This window comes from Mus musculus, chromosome 2 (assembly GCF_000001635.26).
Source record: "Mus musculus strain C57BL/6J chromosome 2, GRCm38.p6 C57BL/6J".
NCBI classification, from domain to species: domain Eukaryota; kingdom Metazoa; phylum Chordata; class Mammalia; order Rodentia; family Muridae; genus Mus; species Mus musculus.
The window spans coordinates 106,226,022-106,249,234 of record NC_000068.7 but is presented as its reverse complement, the minus strand read 5'-3'; the positions used below and the strand labels follow the sequence as shown (position 1 = coordinate 106,249,234).

Genomic DNA, 23,213 nt, shown 5'->3' with positions numbered 1-23,213 from the left:
TAAATAACCTGATGCCTGTGTGGTTAACCTCCATACTAACTTTGCAAAGTTTAGAAGCACTTAGAGCCGCATTCTTGGGTTTGTCTTTGAGGGAGTTTACAGAAGTGGCTAAGGGAAGCTTGAATCTGAATGTGGGTGATGGTATTGGTCTAACTAAAAAGAGAAATCAAACTGAGACCAGCATTCATCTCTCTCTGCTTTCTAACTGGACACAATGTGAACGGCCACATCATGTCTCTGCAGCTATGCTTTAATTGGCCATAATGGACTATATTCTCTCAAAACATGACTCTAAATAGCCCTTCTCCACTTAATTTGTTTCTGTTGGTATTTTGCCTTGTCAATGTGTAGAGTCACATATGTACTGTCTTATGATAGCTGTTTGACAAACATTTGTAATGTCAGTAAGATGTAAGGCAATTTAGTTGCATGATTTTTAACACAAAGGACAAATTAATGTAATTGTTTAATGGAGGCAGTTAAAACAGGGCTACCATCATTGAAACTAACCTCAAAGCCTGAATGCACACAGAGAAATGTATAGTGTTATGAGACAGCAAATAAAGAAAGGTTAAGCTATGGCATTTAGAAAGTGGATTGATACTAATGCTTTCTGCTTACAGATGGAGATATTATTATGCAAAAGTGGTCAAATATCAAAATTTTTAAATGAAAGATACCAAAAATAGACACAACAGAGTCCTGTGTTGTCAGAAAAATGCAAGAAGAAAGATAAAACATATAATGTCACATATTTCCAAAGTTATAAGGTCATCTCACACAGTCATCTGCCTGACTAGGGTGAAAATACAGCTTTCTCAGTTACTGGGAGACACTGGGACATTTTCCAAATCACCACCATTGGCAAAGCATCACTTACCCTATGCAAAAAAATGGCCAGAATAGCAGTTACTACAGAATATTTAAAAATGAGATTAAGTATCAGAACATACAGAAAGTGCCTTGCAGTGAACTAATACAGAAAAGAAATTAACAAATTTTCAGAATTTATATGAGCTGTTGATTTAAAATAGGATTATAACTGCTAAAGATAAAAGAGCACATATGTTCTGCTGAAAGACAAAAGGTAGTTTAGTGTGAATAAATTTCAACTTATGTTTTAAAGCATTGATAATGAATCACTGAGAAGTCCTGATAGTGACACAGAAGCTAATCTCATAGTTGATTTTGTCAATTAGGAACCGCCCCCCAAAAAACAATAAAAGTATCCTACATCCTACATCATCATGGTGGTTGCATACTATGCAAGGAAACAGCTGTGATCTAAAAAAGTTAAACCAATATCATTATGAATTTACAACTTTTCTGGGGTTAATGTGAAACATCGAATCTGCTCATGTGGATATGGAGAAAAGACCCCAATTATACTTGGCTCAAAGTATTTATAGCATATAAGATATGTAGTCTGGTACATTTCATGAATGTCAAGCTAGCTAAGAGAGGATATTTGATAAGGATTTAAGCATCTTATTAGAATTCAAAGATTAATGCACAATGAAGACTTCTTGCCTAGGAACACTATCATTTAGGGTATCATACTGAGAGTAAAACAACTATATCTCAGATTGAGGGGGACTAACACTTATATTGCAGAGTCTGATAACTAGGTCATTCAACAGTGTGCAGTAAGTATTAGTGTTTGAGCTAGGCAATGTTTCAGGTTCTGAGTGCACCCTTCAGAGTTGGAAAAGGTCAGGATATCTTCTTTGCTGTCATGAAGCTTAGATTCTTAAGAGGTACAAAAATTAGATATAACAAATAAATAAAGAGAAGATTCTAGAGTGTGAGAAGTGATCTGAGGGAAACCACACAAAATAATAGAGCATGGGGGTGGGGTACTACTCCAGATAACATTCCAGTGTCCTCTACATGCCTAAGGACAGTGTCTTTCTTTCTTTTTATTAGATTTTTTTATTTACATTTCCAATGTTGTCCCCTTTCCTAGTTTCCCCTACAAAATCCCAATCCCCTCCCCCCTCCCCCTACTCCCCAACCCACCCACTGCCATTCCTGGCCCTGGCATTCCCCTATACTGGGGCATAGAAACTTTACAGGACCTAGGGCTTCTCCTCCCATTGATGACCAACTAGGCCATCCTCAGCTACATAAGCAGCTAGAGTCATGAGTCTCTCCGTGTGTTTTCTTTGATTGGTGGTTTAGTCCTAAGGAGCTCTGGGGGTACTGGTTACTTCATATTGATGTTCCTCCTCTGGGGCTGCAAACCCCTTCAGCTCCTTGGGTACTTTCTCTAGCTCCTTCTTTGGGGACCCTGTGCTCCATCCAATGGATGACTGTGAGCATCCACTTCTGTATTTGCCAGGCACTGGCAGAGCCTCTCAGGGAACAGCTATATCACACTCCTGTCAGCAGGCTCTTATTGGCATTTGCCTAGTGTCTGGGTTTGTTGGTTGTTTATGGGAAGGATCCCCAAGTGGGGCAGTCTATGGATGGTCGTTTTTTTATTCTCTGCTCTGAATTTTGTCTTTGTAACTCCTCCCATGGGTACTTTGTTTCCCCCTTCTAAGAAGGATTTTGAGCTTCTGATAATATCCACTTATCAATGAGTGCATATCTAATGACTTCTTTTGTGATTGGGCTATCTCACTAAGGATGATATCCTCCAGATACATCCATTTGTCCAAGAATTTCATAACTCCATTGTTTTTAATAGCTGAGTAGTACTCCATTGTGTAAATGCACCACATTTTCTGTATTCATTCTTCTGTTGAGGGACATCTGGGTTCTTTCCAGCTTCTGGCTATTATAAATAAGGCTGCTATGAACATAGTGGAGCATGTGTTCTTATTACCAGTTGAAACATCTTCTGGGTATATGCCCAGGAGAGGTATTGCTGGATCTTCCGGTAATATTATGTCCAATTTTCTGAGGAACCTCCAGACTGACTTTCAGAGTGGTTGTACAAGCTTGCAATCCCATCAGCAATGGAGGAGTGTTCCTCTTTCTCCACATCCTCACCAGCATCTGCTGTCACCTGAATTTTTGATCTTAGCCATTCTGACTGGTGTGAGGTTGAATCTCAAGGTTGCTTTGATTTGCATTTCCCTGATGATTAAGGATGTTGAACATTTTTTCAGATGCTTCTCAGCCACTCAGTATTCCTCAGTTGAGAATTCTTTGTTTTGATCTGTACCCCATTTTTAATAAGATTATTTGGTTCTCTGGAGTCCAACTTCTTGAGTTCTTTATATATATTGGATATTAGCCCCCTATCGGATTTAGGATTGGTAAATATCTTTTCCCAATCTGTTGGTTGCTGTTTTGACAGTGTCCTTTGCCTTATAGAAGCTTTGAAATTTTATGAGGTCCCATTTGTTGATTCTTAAAATACAAGCCATTGGTGTTGTTTTCAGGAATCTTTCCCCGTCCTCATATCTTCAAGGCTCTTCCCCACTTTCTCCTCTATAAGTTTCAGTGTCTCTGGTTTTACGTGGAGTTCGAAGGACAGTTCCTAAGCACTCACTCACTTAACAAGCATTTTTCATGCATTGTTTTCAGGCCACAGCATTCCAGACATCTGATAACCATCAATTCACTTAATCCTGAAGGCTGGTGCTGTTGTTTTGAATAATTTAAAAATGAACAAGTGGAAATAGATTGGTATACGCTATCAAGCTGCAGTCACATGGCTATGGAGAATTTGGACCCAGGAAATTTGGCTCCCCAGTCTGAGCCCTATTTTCTAGATTGTGTTGTCAGCTGAAGGGTCATCTCATCTGATCCTCACAACCTTCTGAGATGGTCAGCTGATGGCATGAATTATCTCATTTAATCCTCACAACCATTTGAGGAGTCATTCTGCAGTTCTGGCCAGAGACCAAATTTGTACCTGTGAGACTCCAGTCTTTTCTCAGTCACTTCATTTTACTGCCACTAGATGACATTAATGATGACTTAGTATATGCAAAAGCACTAAAACAATAAGACTTTATATTTTTCTGTTATAGAAAAACGGAACAGAGTAAAACTAAACTCCATTTCCACGTTTGTTACCAAACACCCTGTTCAATTATTTATTTTGAGCAAAATCTACAGACATCCTGACCTTATAACACATTTTGCCTTTCACAATAGTAACAACATTGTAGTCCATTTCTAATTCTTTGCATTCGCCACTATTCCCTCAAGCAACATAAAAAATAAAGTTAAAACAACACAAGCTGAACATCTCTAATGTGAAAGTCTGAAATACTCCAAAGTGAAAAGTTTTATTTCCATGGTGGAAATTTTACATCTGATCTCACATGACACAACACAGTCAAAATACATTTGTAACAAAAAATATATAAAATTACTTAAGACTGGGTGCCTAAGGTATATAGTACTTATAAATGGGCTCCGTGTTTCACTTGGGTTCTTCCTAAGAGAGCTGATACACATGAAAACACTCCAAAATCACCCTTTTCCAAGGTCTGAAGTTTGTAACATTTCTAGCCCCAAGTGTTTTGGATGAGGCACACCAGTCCATCAATATTACAATATTAGTCATGACAGATGAGGAAATGATAGAAGGAGATACCAACTTGAGATTCTTAACAAACCTTGGACAATTCATCCAACTTCATTAGAGTTTGAATTATTCATCATACTTTGAGAGGTGGTAGAACTGTAAGACATGTCTGAAAACTTGTCTATACAGTGGAAAACACAAAAGTTTGTAAGATATTCATATATACAATTGAAATAATCAAAAACATAATCTTGGGCTAAACTGTGTAGCACATGATCATCTTCACTAAGTGAAGAGAAAGCAAGTCCTGTCAGGTGTCAAGGTTGTCTTAGAAATGTTTTCCTGAAAAATTAAGGAAAATCTTTGCAGTTTCTCTTGTGAACTGGACAAGTCTCTCATTCCTTCACATTTTAGCTGCCAAACATGAGTCCCTGTCATAAGGTAGAGTTTGAACATCACTAAAATAGCTACTTCCACTTCTTTTACCTCACTACAAATGCTTCATTCTAGTGATATCAAAGATGTATGTAACATGTAGATAGTGTAAAGACACTGCTATGGGTGTAGATGCTTTGTGGGGCAACCTCGTTCCTCCTGAAAACCAGCTTTCCCTCAGACACAGCCTAAGTGTGTTATGTAGCAATCAATTTTCTCCTAGATAAAATACTCCTTCAGAGGCTATTTAAACTTCAAGTTGTAAACAACTCCAAAGATTCAAGAATGCCCTGAAACTGACTAGATGCATTAGGCCCCTCCACACCAAGATTTTTATCTAAGGACTACTGAGAGAGACACTCTCGGACAAGTTGAACTGTCTACAAGAGACAGGACCAGTTGAACTGCCTTGAAGAAGCTCAGACCAACTGAGTTGTCTGGAAAGGACATTCTCCAACTTATTGAGCTAGGCTGTGTAGTGAGCTCTAAGTTTCTGGCTTTCCTAAGTCATCACCCATCACATATCATTGATGGCCTTTTATAATAAAGCTGCTTTTGAGTCATTTCTGTCTCTGAAAGTAACATCTTGCCCACACTCTCATAGGAGCCCAAAATAAAATTATTAATTAGCCAACTTGGGCTTCAGTGGTTCCCTACTTTTGTCTGAAGATTTCCTATCTAGTATGTCACACAATGTGATTCCAATAAAGTTAAATCCATCCCCCATTTTCAAGCTCCAGGGATGGAGCACTGTATTTGACCCTACACCAATCAGCACATTGTTCTTTGGTGACTGGCTAGGTATGTGATGCAATGATGACTCTGTGTGTGTGTGTGTGTGTGTGTGTGTGTGTGTGTGTGTGTGTGTGTTCTACAAATGCTATTTTCTCTTCTTCCTTTCTTCATGGCGTTGGACAGGTACTCTGAAGTTAGAAACCCAACAACAATAACAAAAAAATGTCTAAAGGAACCATTTGCCAGATTGAAGTAGCCTAAGTGGAATCTGAAAAACAGAAAGGGCCCAGAAATGGCCTCTCCTAATTCCATGGACCTGCAAGTATGATTCTCATTCCTAAATGTTACGTTGTAAGACACAGGTGACCTTAAAATATAAAGATTAGCTGGGTGAACATACTGTGCTCACCCATATCTCTTTAAAAGCAGAATATTCCCCCAGCTACTGACAGCAGATAGAAGGTGCCGAGTACTGAGGAATGGCCTAAGATGTCAGCCAACAAAGGAAGGATCCCTCAGTCTTGCAATAGCAAGGATTTGAAATTGTTTAGCAACCAGGAATTATTCCCAGGGTCTCCAGAAAGAAATCTGACTGTGCCAACACTTTAATATCACTGTTAGGTGGCAGACCCAAGGAAAAAAATCCAGCTAAGTCCACTTGGACTTCTAAGCTATGGATCTGGAAATCAATAAATCGCTAGGTTTGTGGCATTTAGTTCATGGCAGTAGATAACAAAAAAGGGGTTGTTGGCCTAGTGGTGTGAAACGTTTTGTTTAGGGATTTGTGATACAGTAAAGGAAACATTCGATACACTTTTTGTTTAACTTTGGAATAAGAGCCATCATGATTATCCTATAAGATAATTAAGCATAACAATGTGAAACTTTACATGCTGTGCCTATCGATAGTCTCATATTCATCTGTAAGTATATGTAAACAAAATGTGGTACATCTACACAATGGAGTACTACTCAGCTATTAAAAAGAATGAATTTATGAAATTCCTAGCCAAATGGATGGACCTGGAGGGCATCATCCTGAGTGAGGTAACACATTCACAAAGGAACTCACACAATATGTACTCACTGATAAGTGGATATTAGCCCAAAACCTAGGATACCCAAGATATAAGATACAATTTCCTAAACACATGAAACTCAAGAAAAATGAAGACTGAAGTGTGGACACTATGCCCTTCCTTAGAAGTGGGAACAAAACACCCTTGGAAGGAGTTACAGAGACAAAGTTTGGAGCTGAGATGAAAGGATGGACCATGTAGAGACTGCCTTATCCAGGGATCCACCCCATAATCAGCATCCAAACGCTGACACCATTGCATACACTAGCAAGATTTTATCGAAAGGACCCAGATGTAGCTGTCTCTTGTGAGACTATGCCGGGGCCTAGCAAACACAGAAGTGGATGCTCACAGTCAGCTAATGGATGGATCACAGGGCTCCCAATGGAGGAGCTAGAGAAAGTACCCAAGGAGCTAAAGGGATCTGCAACCCTATAGGCGGAACAACATAATGAACTAACCAGTATCCCGGAGCTCTTGACTCTAGCTGCATATGTATCAAAAGATGGCCTAGTCGGCCATCACTGGAAAGAGAGGCCCATTGGACACTCAAACTTTATATGCCCCAGTACAGGGTAATGCCAGGGCCAAAAAGGGGGAGTGGGTGGGTAGGGGAGTGGGGGTGGGTGGGTATGGGGGACCTTTGGTATAGCATTGGAAATGTAAATGAGCTAAATACCTAATAAAAATGTAAAAAAAAAAAAAAAAGAAAAGAAACCCTTAAAAAAAAAAAAAAAGAAAGAAAGAAAACTTGCAGTGTAAGTTACCAGAATTTCCCTGTTCTCTTTCTTGTAGAACCAGGCTTCTTGCAGTGACCACGTAATCTGGTATATGTCCATAAAAGACATTTGGCTATTGCATTCACTGCATAGAAGGCCACCTCAGCACATTATGCTCTAAGAGTAGATGTCTAATTCTACCTATATTTGAGATTTGCTGTCAACACATTCGCTTGTGGATAGAAATCTCCTTCTTCAGAAATCCTGATTAATAATAAAATAAACAATTCCAGAATCACCTACAAACTTCTGGATCAACCTCTTAAAGCTACCAAAACTCTGGTAGAGAAGGCAGTGCATTAATACTGGTTATCCACAAAACACCCAACAATAATTACACTAGAAATATTTTTAAATTCACATGGAGCATTTACTAAAATTCTCATTATACTAAGCCATTAAATAAGACTCAACAAACTTCAGGAAATTGCTAGCAATAAAAAAATAAATAAATAAACACTTCTTTTTAAGTCGAAAGAAGGTACTCATGGAAATCAATAAGCAAAAGAAAACGATTGAGATTGCAAAATAAAACACTTCTAAATAACTCAAAGATCAAGAGACAAGATTTTAATGGAAACTTAAAAGTGCTAAAACAAATGAGAGTTAAAATGTGTGAGATACAGCAAAGGTAGTACATGGAATACTACATGGAATACATGTGTGGCCCTAAATCCTGGTGGTAGATATAAAGACAAAAATTTAAAACTAAGGATCCATCTTAACAAACTAAAAGACAACATCAGAATAAATACAAACTAAATTGGAATAAGGGCATAATAAAAATCAATAGCTAATGAAATAGGAAGCAAAATAAAAATGAAGATTAACAGTGTGGAACAGGTGCACCTAGAGAGACCAACACAATTAAACTCACAGCAAGAGGGAGGGAAAGAGAAAGGAAGGGAATGGAGAAGGGAGTGTGTGTGGGGCGGGGGACAGAGGCAGAGAGAGACAGAGAGAATCTCAACTCTATGACCATCACCAAAAGTAATAAAATTAAATTTAAGAAAAAAAGAAAAAGAAAGAAAGAGGACACCCAATTCCACCAAACACACACAAGCACCATCTATCCCTCTATATATTCAAATATACTTTTAAATATATGAATTTTCTGTGGTTAAAATGCATAAAGACTTCAAATTTAGAAATTTAATTCTTTACTCTTCACTTTTAGTTTAGTTTCTGTGCATCTGTCCTACTTCTAATCAATGATACAAGGCAATCCTCACCCAACTCTGTTCAGTCTGATCCCATTTTATTATTCTTATAGGGAAAGCCATTTCCAATGGATACTAAACAAAATTCCCCATTGGAAATACGATAAATTAACTCCATCTGCTGTTGGAACCAGGAACTAATTTTGAAGCTATTTTGTAGGCTACTTTTTTAAACATGCTAATAGGAATCACTGCTGTAAGTTGAAGAAATATTTGGTATCTAGCTCTGAAAGCACAAATACCACTATTTCAAAGGATTAGCTTTTTCACTGAAAGGAAAACAAAATGAAGCAAAAAGCCGTATTGTTTCAGGTGTTTACTATGTCTGGATTAACTCACATGCCCGTGCTAAAGAGCCTCACAGCAATTACACTTTCTGTTCTTGGTATTTGTGTTTTTCCATTGGGAACTGGTATTCCATTGGGTTTTGGTTTTTCTTATTGGCATTGGGTTGGTTGATTTGGTTGGTTTGGTCTGGTTGGGTTAGGTTAGGTTAGTTTGGTTTGGTTTGGTTTGGTTTGGTTTGGTTTGGTTTGGTTTGGTTTGGCTTGGCTTGAGTCACTGGGGATTGGACTCAAGACCTTGCACATACTAGGAAAGTAATCTACCACTGGAGTGCTTCTTTTTAAAACTTCATCTTGGAGGAATTCTATATGTGTGAAAGATTGAAGAGAAATGTATAGACAAGTCTTGTGAACCATTCCTAGCTTATGGCAGTGGTTCCTATCAGTATCTTTTAAAATGTAGCCTACAGAATAACTTCAAAATTAATTCCTGATTCCAACAATGGTTCCAACAGCACTTAGCAGTGTAGAACCAAACAGCCAGCATTGGTACAGTACCCAAGTTCATTTAGATGCCACAAGCTACACACACACACACACCTGTGTCTGTCCATGTTTGTGTGTCTCTGCTTCTTAAAAGACTTTTTAAGTTGTCTCTCGTTGCTCCTGGAGAAGTCACTGTTACAGAATTAATTATATGTCCCATTTTCCAATAAGGTCTGTTCCAGTGACACTCCTTCCCTGCCTTAATCCTGTGTCTTCTCATTCTCCTTTGCAGTCTCTCTTTGTCTTATATGTCCCATGTGTCATTTGCCCACCGCTGCCCACATAATTTTTTGCTATCCTCTCTTGGTCTCCTTTCTAGTCTCTTAAGCTTTATTCATATTTACATTAGAGATTGTAGAGATAAAGGTAGATATAGATGAGATGTGTATACATACACAGAGGGGTATACATTATAGGCTTAGATTTGTACATGAGAAAGAATGTGGTGTTTCTTTTCATCTTTCTGACTTTGGGTCTCTTCAGTCTACAGTTTCAGTAGGAACTTTAATAAGAACAAGCCTTACAGGTCACGGTTATATATTATTTCTATCCCCTGGAAAGGGTTTCCTGTAACTTGGCAGACCTTATGCATGTGCAGATCACACTAAGTGGTGACACTTGGATCCATCAATGGCATGTAAGCATGCTCTCAGAGCATCTTAGTGGCTGCTGTTAGACTATAGCTGCCAAACACACACACACACACACACACACACACACACACACACACACACACACACAAACATGCCTCCACTTTTGTAAATACAATTATCACATCGTGTATGAAGATGAAACAATCAATGACCCAAGATTATATACGTTTCTCATTCGTTTTATTTTCTTTGACATAAGTTTAGTAATAAATAATAGGCAGCAATAGTCGTTAAGGCCCAATCCTTTTGCCTTCTGATATATCTGAAATCCAGCTCGACACACGTCAAAAGAGTTATATGGCCTGGCAAAAATAAATAAATAAATAAAACCCAAGATTACATGGGAAGTTTCCCAAGAGGAGACTATGACACTTAATTATATCTTCAAGTTTGGTGATAAAGGTAGTTTGATAGACCTAATTTATTTTATTCAACAAAGATAAAGTTATATGTTTAAAGCATAACTATAACTTACCACCACTAAACTATTTCATTGTGCATACATAAGTATTTATGTATGTATAGTACATATTTATGTGTTTATGTGATAAAAAGTCACTTTCTGAATGAGGAATTTTTGTTTCTGAGATAGTGTCACAATATTCAGTCAGGTTTACCTGCAACTCAGGGTCGTCCTTCCTACGCCTCCCTAGAGCTAATAATATAGACATGCACCACCATTCCCAGCAAAATGCCAAGATTTTTAGCATTTTGCTTTTTGGATACTTTTTAGACTGGACCTTGCTGTGTAGAGCAGGCTATGTGGCACTGCTTGGCCTCAGCTCAGAATCTGTATCTTAGTGCTGACATCCCAAGCATATACCACCAGGTTGAGCAGGATATTTTATTGTTATCTTAAGATACTCAAATACTATGTTGCATGATTATATACATCCTAGGGGAGCTAAAATACATTTTAAATGTTTTTTTTTAAAATATAGCAATGCTCAGTCACTGTCCTTTAAGATTTAAGATTTTTTTTAAGTCAAATTCTTTCCAGTCATGATAAAAATGTAACTCTCAGGTTGTTTAAAGGCAGAAATGCTTGCAGTTGCTTTAGATCTGGCACTTAATTGTAACACTATCACAGGTAAAAATCACCAAGAAAGCTGCCTGAACACTTATCATGTGCTAAGAATTGAACTGGGTATTAATGCTCACAATCTCACATTTCACAATCATCAATATCCCTTCTCTGTATATAAGGTAACTGAATATCAGTACTATTAAATAAATGGCCTCTCCCCTCAACCCCCAAATCAAAAACCACACAGGGAGCACCAGAGGCAGCTAGGACCAAGGTCCAGGCTCTCAGCACTCCAGTTCTGAAGTCTCAGTCTGGAAATGATGCCATCTGCCATAACAAACACACAGTGAGTATTGTCAAGTAAGTGGGTTACTGTAACAGTGAGAAGTTGATGCTTCTCATTTTAAATGATAAACTGACTCACCTGCGTCCTGACACATAACACTAGATTTAGTGTGTGTAGATTGGGGGAGATCTGGGAGAAGTTGGGGGAGGGAAAATAATATGGTCAAATACATATATACCTACACACACACACACACACACACACACACACACACACACACACCTGAAGAAAGATTGGATAGATCGATATATCGATAGGTAGGTAGGTAGGTAGATAGATAGATAGATAGATAGATAGATAGATAGGTAGGTAGGTAGGTAGGTAGATAGATAGATAGATAGATAGATAGATAGATAGATAGATAGATAGATAGGATGGATAGATAGATAGATGATAGATAGATAGATAGATAGATAGATAGATAGATAGATAGATAGATAGATAGATAGATAGATAGATAGATATCTTCAGATTCTTTGCCAGAACATAATACAAATGGCCTCTAGTCTGAAACCTCTTTGGCCAGGCCTCCACTGTCTGTATTTCTCTTGCCATTCTGATACCCTTAAGTTCCTCAAGAATAGCTCAGAATCTCTGTATAAAGTATTTTATGGCTTCTTTAGTTCCATTGTCCAGTGGTGGTGCACGCCTTTAATCCCAGCACTCGGGAGGCAGAGGCAGGTGGATTTCTGCGTTCAAGGCCAGCCTGGTCTACAAAGTGAGTTCCAGGACAGCCAGGGCTACACAGAGAAACCCCGTCTCAAAAAAAAAAAAAAAGTAGTGCTTCCCACTCAGCCATTAAATCATCCTAGGGACAGTCTTGAAGGGAATGGGAAGATGAAGACTACATTTTGAAAAACATAAACTAATCAAACTAGCTAGAGGTAATGTGTGTCTGAAATTAGAACACAAGTTAATCAAAGATTGTTGACTTGAGAGTCTCTGATAATTTCTGAACTGATGCTAATCAATGCACACACACCTGTTATTTTGAATGTCTGACTTTTTTTTTTACTTTGTTTCAAGAAAAACGTGCAGTTATATTGCTTGTCCCCTTAATTTTAATTCACAGATGACAGATGAGAATTTATAAGAAAAGTTTACTAAACCTCATAGCTGGGACCATGTATCTCAGCACAGACAACTGGGTTTGGATCCCTAGACCCATGTAAAAGCAGGGCGTGGAGAGGAGGGCCCTTGAAACTCACTGACCTGCCACCCTAGTTGATTCAATGATCTCCACGCTGTGGGCCAGACTTGTGTCAAAATAAGGTGGAAAGAGAAAGAGGAGAAAAGTGCATCATATGTTCATATGCAAGTATGTACACACACACACACACACACACACACCAAATTTACTAAAACCCAAACAGGCATCAAATTTAGTGAATTTCAAAGCATTTGAGTTTCTAATCAGAAAACAAATTTATAACTTCACATCTCTAGAATACGCTCTCATATATTCTGAAATTCTTTCACACAAATCACAAAAGGGCTAAAGGCAAACTCTCAAAGCTGAGCACTTCTGAACTAAGATGGATCTAATGCTGGATTTTTTTTCACCCCTAGAAATCACAATTAGTGCCAGTGGCATCATGGTGAGTTTCTTTGCATATACCATTGTTGGCATGCATTGTGGATGATGGGGTCTGTGGGAATTAGAACGGGCTACTTACTTTAAAAAGCAGATTGTGATGGTTACCAAAACTGACCTGTTTATTCATTAGCTCTGTGAAAATTCCTGTTGATGTTTACTGAAGAAAGCAGGAGAATAGTTCAAAGCAAATAACATGGTTACAGATTATCATCAACTATATGGTAAACCACACAAACAACTTAATAGGCTAATAAATCATAAGCTGTCGAATGCTCAAGAAAATCATAATATGATTCTTTCAATTTTTAATATGTGGGTTTTTTACAATTTGTAATTATATAGACATGATCATCATTTGTCTGCTTAAAGAACTTTTCGTTACTGCTAATTTATCTTTCTTTGAAAAGCAAGAGATTATAATAGTTCCTTTAGCTGGTGCATCTCAGATGTGTTACAGAAGGAGCCTTGAATACAGAAAAACATAGAGAAAAGCATGTCATTGTTTTCAAGCTTCATTTCTTCTTATGTTGTCGGGAGGAAGAAAGGCCTTTTAAAAATTGACCAATGCAATATCGTTGGTATTCATATTCTCTTGGAATGACAAATACGATCAAGCGAGCACCAAATGCTCACTACTGTCTACCCCATGCCAATCATAGCCAGACTTCATTATGGGAAGAGCATAGGCTTTGCAGCAATTGTAAAAATGTAAACAAGGCTCTAAAACTGACTCCGAAATAAATGCATAAATAAAGTTTTGATTCTAATTTAAACAATTCTCTTAGGTATGATGTTCTTTGTTCAAATGGTCTGTTTTGATTGTGATGGGAACACTGGTTATTCTTCAGGGATCAGAAACACCTGTTTCTTAGTAAATTACCTTTCCTAATGATTATAATAATTCTAAACACTAGATTAACTTTCAAATGAAAATATCGTTTTATTTATTTTTTAAATTGTTAGTGGAAAATGTGAAACAAAAAGCAGACCATACTTTTGTATGTCAGCCCAAATATTCTAAAGTAAAGTATGAACCACATCTATATTTAAAATGCTTTTCATAACCTGTGTTGATTTTTTACATGTTTTATATTTATTTAAACATTGTATTTGATTCTTAAATTTGAAGAAAATGTTATAAATAAAAATTTAAAACCCAGTAACAACTGCCAATATTTTGATACTGTTTTCTTCAAATTACTCAACCATCTGCCTACCTGTCTGTTTTCACCTTTATTAATATAAAACCAGGATGACATGAAATATATTTTATAACTCACTCCTTTTGTTACTGAGCCATTAAAATACATTTTAATGAAAATCATCAAAGGACTTTTAAATGTCTGCTCTCTTCAAAGAATGAAGCGCATGCCAACTTGAGTCATGAAGAGAAATGTCAGCTCAGTCCATGGCAGCTGCTCGCTTCCCTGGGAAGGAAGGGGCTGCTCGTGAGTACAGTGGCAGAGACCTCACTGCTCACAAAGTCACTAGTGGGAGAAGAACAAAGGCCCTTCTAATGCCACTAACACAGATGTGCCCAAAGGCACACTGTCACAAACAGTTAAGATGACAGCTACGCACAGGTCACTGGGTGACAAGCTGGGTCAGCTGCTTTGCTGGATGCCCCACTCTTTCTCCACTCCCTATTCAGTCTAAATACTGTTGAGGGGTCCTTTGGCTAAACTAATGTAAACTAAAACATTCCAGATACTTGAAGATGCAGGACAATGACATTTGTTTTACTCTGGATTGAACTTGGAATCAAATGTGCATACAAAACAAATGTTTTGCTAAGATGACAGTCATTAGAGCAAACAACAAAATATATCCTCTATAAATTAACATCAAGACTTCTTAGCATAAGGGGGTTGATTCATTTATTCAACAAGAAAAAGATTTTTTTTCCATGTTGCAACAGAAAAGAATGATCAACAGACATCTTCCTGCGAGTTGGAAATATGAATGAACTGAAATGGCTCTGTAGGTGGGTGGGCATCATTCTTGGTTATTGTTTTAGATTCCATGGAGCTGTGGGTGTGTGTTGGGGACCAGGGGTTTTTGTTAAGAATAAAATTCAAAAGAATAGGCCAAACAAATTGGCAATAATTTAGCCTACTTTAAAAAACTGCACAGATTGGTATGGGATAAATAGATAAAAGTAGTGAGAAAAGGGACTGATCCAGAGGTCTGTGAGTCCTACCTCTCTCTGTGCATCACAGCTGCGCATTGTGTAGATACTTTAAGTTTGTTTTTGTATCATCGTTGATTCTGAAAGTAGTTACATCATCAAGTTGTGAGACCAGTAAGGAAATCAGTTGCTCTAGATGCTATAAGCATTAATCTGTAAAGGAGTGATGGCTGTGTGGTAAGCATTCAACAAACAACAGCTACAAGTTTCTTTCCACCAAATTTGTATTGTACAAAGCTGAGTCACTAAAGCATGACCTATCTATGGCAAGTTGTAGTCACAGTACTAGGAAAGGACTGAGGTGAGTTAACTCAGGCTAAGCTTCTGTGAAACAGGACATCTAGACTACAGAGCTCTGTAGTTGAATGCACTGGAAGGTCAGGAATTTGGCTCCTTAGATGTTTTCTGCCTCGTATTTAGCCTTCCTGGAGAGAAAAGTATCTTACTACTTCTTTCACTTTTCCCTTTCCAAATTACTCTACCTTATTTATACATCGCCATTTCAAGATACCCAGTTCAAATAATAATCGCATGTGAAGGTCTGAGATATGGGATGACCGCCATGACAAGAGCATCAAACCTCTCATGGTGCATAAGAACAGGGTTTGGGCACTGATCATCCTGCCTTAAATTACTGAGAAGCCTCATTCCAAATATTAAATCTCCTTGGTTTCAGGGTTCTCTTCAATAAAACACAGATAAGTCCCTCGTGTTACTGGTTGTACAAGATACTGAATGATAAGACAAGTACAGTACTTGATAAAATTGATAAGCCTCAACTGTTATTATTTTTGATTCAATGCTACCTGTATTAATTTTATATAATACTTACCACTATGGAAAAATCTCCCTTTCTTTTCCCTAGTTTACTATCATGGCTCCCACTTTCCTTCTAACCTTCTAAAAGATAGAAACTAGATTCCTTCATACACCCAGTTCTTTGCAGCTGCCCATGTTGGCAATGCAGGTAATTTTATATCACTCTGTAGTATCCACAGTAAGCTTTGCTTTAATTAAGTCAACACTGAGAAAATCGTGTATGTATGTATCACAACATGACACCAATTCTCATATCTGAGATGCACACAAACCTGAAAGGATGATCAAGGATTTAAAGTCACCAATACACCAAATGCTACCCCACATCCTGATGTTCCCCCATGGTTCCTTCCAACATGGGAGGAACGTGATTGCTGTACTGCGCTGTTTATTCGAGGATTGAGATAAAGAACAGAAAGAGAAACGAACTGGAACTGTGTCTGCTGATGTGAGCTGCGAGGGGAGAGGGGCAGAAAGTACTTCAATCCTTAAGAATGAAAGCGAGAAGCCAAGCAATGACCATGGAAAAAAAAGTCCCTGGGCAGTTTCTTATGCAAAAAATTACAGATATATTTACTAGTCAATTGTTCTTGACAAAAACTTCAAGTCTAAGTATAGGCATTCCAGGAAGTACATGGAATTCAACTCTGAAGTTGGGAGGATGCCCAGCAGCTAAGGAATTGTTCTGTTCTCCCAGAGGATCCAAGTTCAATTCCCAGTACCAATATTGGGCAACCCACAACTGCCTGTAACTTCAGCTCCAAAGGAGGCATTGCCCTCCTCTGGTTTCTGCAGGCACTGTACTGATGAACACACACACTAACACACAATTAAAATATGTCTTTAGAGCTACATGTTTTTCTATACTGACATACATCCATGTAGCACCAATGTTAAAGTTTAATTTATAAATTAGTAACAACCAATAAACAGAACAACCTAATCCAATCAAATTTGTGACTTGGTTACTTCTGAAATTTTTCCTTTAAATATTTGGGCCCTGACAGACCACAGGAGACTCACACTGTGACAGTGGATGGGCAAGAACAATTGTTTAATGCTTGTTTAAAATTTTTTTGTGCTTCGCTTATTTTCAGAACATTTTCAAAACTGTTCTTCCTCCTCCATTTCCTAGACATTTAAAAGGATCTCATCTGACGTAACAATTCTGGGGTACAGTCTATTAGCTAACACTATGCCTTGTGTCGGGGAGGATGGGTATTGCTTTTTCTATTACTATGCTCCTTTCTCTAATGTTCAGTTATCATATTTTACTGCCTCATGGAATACAAAATAGCAACAGAGTGAGGGCAGCCAGTCTTTAACCTGTGGTAGCCTTCACAAAAAATACTTCCAGCCTGGTGAGGCAAAAAAACATAAAGTGCTGGTAAGTTACCATAGGGCAGGGATTCATATGAAAGAAGAACAGTAATCCTGCAGGGGTGACAGGAACTTGAAAGCAGAAGCAACCTGTTCTTCTATAGCCCAGGATCAGAACTAAGCCCAGGATGATAAAACCCAAGTGCTCTGCCAGAAAAGACAGAAGATGCAGCTGTGTGAGTCTCGGAAGATGGGCTGATGGTAGCTTCGGGGAACAGTATCAACACATCCCTAAGTGCTCTGGTAGTGCTTGAGTTTCCCTTTTAGATGAAAACACTGAAGGCTGTTCCCAAGGGACTTTCACCATAGTGATGTGAGAGTGGCACCAAGCATGCTGTGGAGAGTGGCCAGGCCATATGGCTGTAGCCTGCACTCATGCCACAAAGCATCACAGAGCGGGAGACTTGTGAGTGCTTAAAAACTAACCATCAGGGAGGAAAAGTCCTGGGACCCGATCTTTGATGCCATCCAGGAGACCCGCATACTGTGAGACAGTAAAATAGACAATTTTCTACTTGTTTCTCAGCCTTACCATCAAAATAGTCAATTAAAGACAGTGTCACTTTAGATAGGGTTATATAACCCAGAGTGTAAAATAGCCTCTGGTTTTTAAAAAATTGTCAACCTTTCTTTTTCTTTCAAATACAAATGACACTTCTATCTGAATTGCTGAATTAAAGTCAGGGATACTTTCAAACTAAATTTGTGCATGTGAGAATGGCGTTACTTCTTTAATATCATGTGAATCAGTCATTTCAAGCAAGTATAGACTTAATTTGCAGCTTATAAAGTCATTTTGTGATTGTCAACATCAAGACCAGTAAAGCAATAGTTATAACAACCATCAGTTGCAGGTTAAGTGAGAAGAATAGGAAAAACTAGTTTCCATTTTTTTTTAACCAGGAATGATTTGGAATTGTTAGTAAACCAAGGATGCCACTTCACTCTGGCCATGGAATTGGTTAATATGTTAGTATAGAAGAGCATCTATTACTCTCAGATACAAGTACACTGTACTCCTCTTGGCAAAACCAACAGGACTGCTTATGTGCTTGCTCTTCCCAAGGACATCTAGGCAATTTCACATTGGACATGCTCAGTAGTGCCTTTATGTTACTTCTGTGTGTTTTAGTGAGGTTCTAGATGGCAATCCTAAGTATCATTATAAAATTTTTACATTCATCAGTCACCAACAAAATACTCATAAATGTCACCTCTCTTTATCAAATGTAACCCAAAACTACTATGATTGAAGCCAAGGGGCTTTTGAGATATTTCAACGATCTTCAAGAAATCGGTCTTACATGAAACTGAAGGGAACCATTGAATATCATTGAGCAAGGAAGCTCCACTCTGTGGCTGTCCTACCTCTGAGCAGGAGCCCTGGGATCTTTCCCTTCCAGCTTCCTCAGCAGCAGCACTGGCAGCCTCTCTGTCTCCTCAAGAGAGCCTTCTGGCACCACCTAAGTGCCTGAGGGCTCTGGCAGCTGCTTCAGTAAAGGGCTGTTGATGTGTTTCTGGAAACCCTTATAATAAGACATAGAAACAATGTGGTTAATTTTCGTTGAATAGAACTGTTTATAACATATGTATTCAAAACATAACACCTTCAGGATACTGAGAGGGTTCCAATTCTTTGAATTTTCCTCCAGAACGGTTTCTTGTATACCATCAAAACCAATGAAGGCAACCCCATGTGAAAGACAGGCTATCACCATCTGTAAATGTAAATGTGCCTATGAGTGCTCCAGCATGGGCTGGAGAGATGGCTCAGCAGCTAAGGGCACAAGGGGAAATTGGGCTTGTTTCCCAGCACCCACATGTAGAATTACAGTTATTCATAACTACAGTTCCAGGGGCTCCAGTGACCTCTTCTAGACTCAACAGGCACGAAGCACACACATAAAATCCATAGGCAAAACTCTCATGCCCTAAGTAGAAATAAGTAGGTTATTTTTAAAAAAAGAATATTGCAACATTACATGACTTAAAATATCAACAGCATTGTCGTGATACTTTGGGTTTGACTCCTGGAAACAACAGTTTGAACACTTTCTCTTTCCAAGACACATTTGAGAGGTGTGTCTCTGTCTCACCTCTGGCTATCACACTGGCCTCTTCTACACAATGTTCTTGATGAGCAGTGGTCCAGGCACCATGGGCAATATTGTCCTCTGTCTGGCTCACATCCACTGAGCAGTTAAGTTCTCCAGGTAAGTCAGGGCAAACTGAGGATAAGCCTGGAAAGAAAGAATAAGTTGAAAACAGTCCCAGATTTATATGTTGCAACTTGAACCTGAGACAGATAATTAGCAGTAAAATGGTCCAGCTAATACATTTTAGTATTTCAGGTCAAATCACTTTGGTTGACTTCAGTTTTTTTTTTCTGTTTTGTTTTGTTTTTGTTTTATTTGGTTTGTTTGCTTACTTGAAGATATTTTCGCTAAGAAGATAATCTTTATTTTAGTGCAGCAATTGAAATATCTAGGACTGAGGAGAATGTCTCTTGGGAAAATAAAATCCCAGAATGACGGCACATGTTAGTGACTCCAGCACAGTGGAGGAGCTTGATGAGAGGTGGATCGCTGGGGCTTCCTGGCTGGACAGCCTGTTAGTATTCTGCCCGCCAGTGAGATAATTATTCTCAAAAACAAGGGGGGTAGCTGCTGAAAATTGACATAAAATGTTGGCCTCCACACACATGTACATGTACACACACACACACACACACACATACCAACATGAGCACTAGTTGACACATATACACAAAACCCTCATGTATTAATAACTAGTTTTCATTTCTTTTTTCCAACATGACTGTGAACACATGTGTATATATGTAAAAAAAAAAAAGTGCAGTTGCTGTATGACTTGGCAGTACTCAATTCTGCTCAACAACGGACAAGAAGGATCCAGAATGGGAATGAAACAGCCATGTGAAGTAGAGACAAATGGTTTACACTTGTCAGACACATACTAAAAGCATTAGTCTGTCAATATGGCCTGAAAAGAATAAGACACCACAGATAACTGAAGAGCCATGATTTATTTTCACTAATAACCACAGCAGCAAACATTTTAGATATATAGATATAAAAACAGCCTGCAGGGTACTCAGTAAGAATGGATTGTTGAACCAGCCACACATGGTGTGCCCTGCTGTTTCTCATGGGATTATCTGCCATCTGCTCATCTGGAACACCACCACTGGCCCAGTGTGCCTGCCTGCACACACTCACCATCAGGGACAAGTGATGCCGCCCAGATAGAGGTCATGTAGACTGCAGAACAAGACTTAGGAGGTGTGGCCCTCCACCCATCTGTGATTTATTTTATATGCACTATCTACCCATCTCTCTTCCTGCACATTCTGTTTTGCTTTAAGTTGATGGAGGAGATTATGATCTGAGCATTTAATTTGGCTTGAATGTCTTGCTGTTCCATGAGCTCTAGGATAACTTGCCTCCTAATACACCTCCAAGATATCACTGCATCAAAGGACTGTCCCACAGAGCCATATGCTCACATCTTCATCCCTGTGACAGCTTTGGGAAGAGCTGCTATTAAAGATGAAGGGAGAGTCACAGAGAAGTTCCTGACATGCTCAGTGTCACCCTGCTTACATACTAATCCAGAAAGTGATGAACATATTATGTATGACTCTCTCCAGGATACTCTCTCAATTATTATACAAGGTTCTTATTTTATTTTGTAAGGTGTGGAACTAAGGTCTAACAACAACAAAAACAACAACAGCAACAAATACCACAAGGAATTCAGAGAATAACTAATAACTGAGTATCTTATACTATCCCCAAAATAAAATGATATTAAATAACTTAAACCTTTAAACTTTGGTTAAGATAATGAATGAATAGAGGCTGGAGAGATAGTCCTCTGGTTGAACCAGGAAACTGCAAAATAAAGACAAGTACACAGGAAAAATGAGGAGGAGAAAATTATGCAAGTGATAAGCATGGTGAGCAGAACTGCTGTTGGATTAATCAACAACTATCAAGATATTAAGTGTGTATTCCCTCTGAGTTAATAAACCCATACAGAAGCATATTCATTGTAGCATCGTTGCTCACTTCTTCTTAAATGTGAATATCCAGTAAATTTTCAAACATAGCATTTATATGGATGTAAACAGAAAGATGGTCATACTTTGTTATCAAGTAGAAAAATTATGATCACAAGTTCATATGCATAGCTGTGTGTTATGTTTTATCTACCTAATTACAAATTATATTATATCAATGATAATATTTGAATAATATATTTAGAGGTACTTTTGCTTTTTATTTGTAAGAGACAGGGTATCATGCAACCCAGGTGAGTCTCAGTCCTGCAATGTTGCTGAGGCTGGCCTAAAATTCTTGATCTTGTCTCCATACCAACGGTCTGAAATTGTAAGCATGTGTCACCATATGCCTTCTGCTCATAATTTTATTTATATTTTATTTAGTTCTGAATTGCTAGAGGTTTTTCTTCAAGAGTAACGTATGCTATTTTTATTACTTAAATGAGAACCCTGGAATGTGTGACAGTATATACATAACTTTTGGGAGTATGCATATAAATAACTCTGAGAAGTAAAATAAGGAAGAATCTGAAGATGCCATATGTGTTAATGAGTTTTTATAGTAACCTTTTCCCCACATAAACATTACTCTTATGCAACTTCGTAGTATTCTTTTTAAAAAGTTAATTTCTCTAGTCCACATGTTACACAACATTAGAAAAACACTCCTGAATCCCCAGGTTCACCCAAAACATTAACAAGAAAGCTTAAAATTCAATTTCTTTTCATTTTACCTTAAGATTTATAGCACACCTATTGTGTAGGCTCTTACAGTAAGAGCTAAAAAGAGCGTGGTAAGCAATGGAAAAGATTTCCTACATTGCTTCTACAGGAAAATATCACAACTTTCTATATGAGGGACAAAGAAAAACAGAAGGACAATATTATCTACCTTTATAGATAAAGTTCCAGCTCTGATTTCATCCTATACATACATACTTTTGGCATAATGTAAATAAACCTAGGTGATATTGCTTTCTTACCTCATATTTTCCAACTTATGCCATGCAGGAAACCATGGAGTCAGCCTGGCTTAGCTGAGAAACGTGTGCCGGGTTCTTCAGGTTATAGCCCGTGACTCCTGGGACACAGTGTGCCTTCCAGTTCCCGAGAGCCCAATGGACTCCCCCAAGCAGAGAGACACTCAGGCAGCCTTGTGTTTCCTTGTATGTTCCCTTGGTAGTCAAGGAGGCATGACATGTGCCAGGGAAGTTGCTCTTAGACATTAATCTGTGTGCCTTGTGTGGCTTGCAAGCTTCATCGTATCCTGGCAACTACAAATGCATTCATCCTGGCAATCGCCATTACAGTCTGTTTCTGATAAAGGTGTACAAGGTCTGGTTGTTCTCAGTAAAGTTGTCACAGCCTCAGTCTTGCTGTGGCCCCTCCAACCTGAGCCTGGTTTCATTTCTTGCAGCCAACTGAGGTGACTGTGGCTGGGTAAGTAAGCTTGGACACTTGCAGGGTCATTAGCAGTTTCATCTCCCATCATCAATTTCCCTGCAGATTTGTGATGTAACTGCTCAGTGCTCCTAATGAGAACAATCCATAC

General features: G+C 38.4%; 1 protein-coding gene across 8 annotated transcripts in view; it reads right to left on the bottom strand.

The window, feature by feature from the left end:
• Dcdc5 (doublecortin domain containing 5) overlaps positions 1–23,213 on the bottom strand; it is a 328,880-nt gene that overhangs the window by 160,509 nt on the left and 145,158 nt on the right. For all 8 annotated transcript variants that reach the window (XM_011239882.3, XM_006500502.4, XM_011239885.2 and 5 more), the window contains 2 exons: positions 19,674–19,817; positions 18,946–19,103 (listed from right to left, as the gene is read on the bottom strand). The gene's annotated coding sequence lies outside the window, so the exon portion shown is untranslated. The remainder of the gene's footprint in view (positions 1–18,945; positions 19,104–19,673; positions 19,818–23,213) is intronic.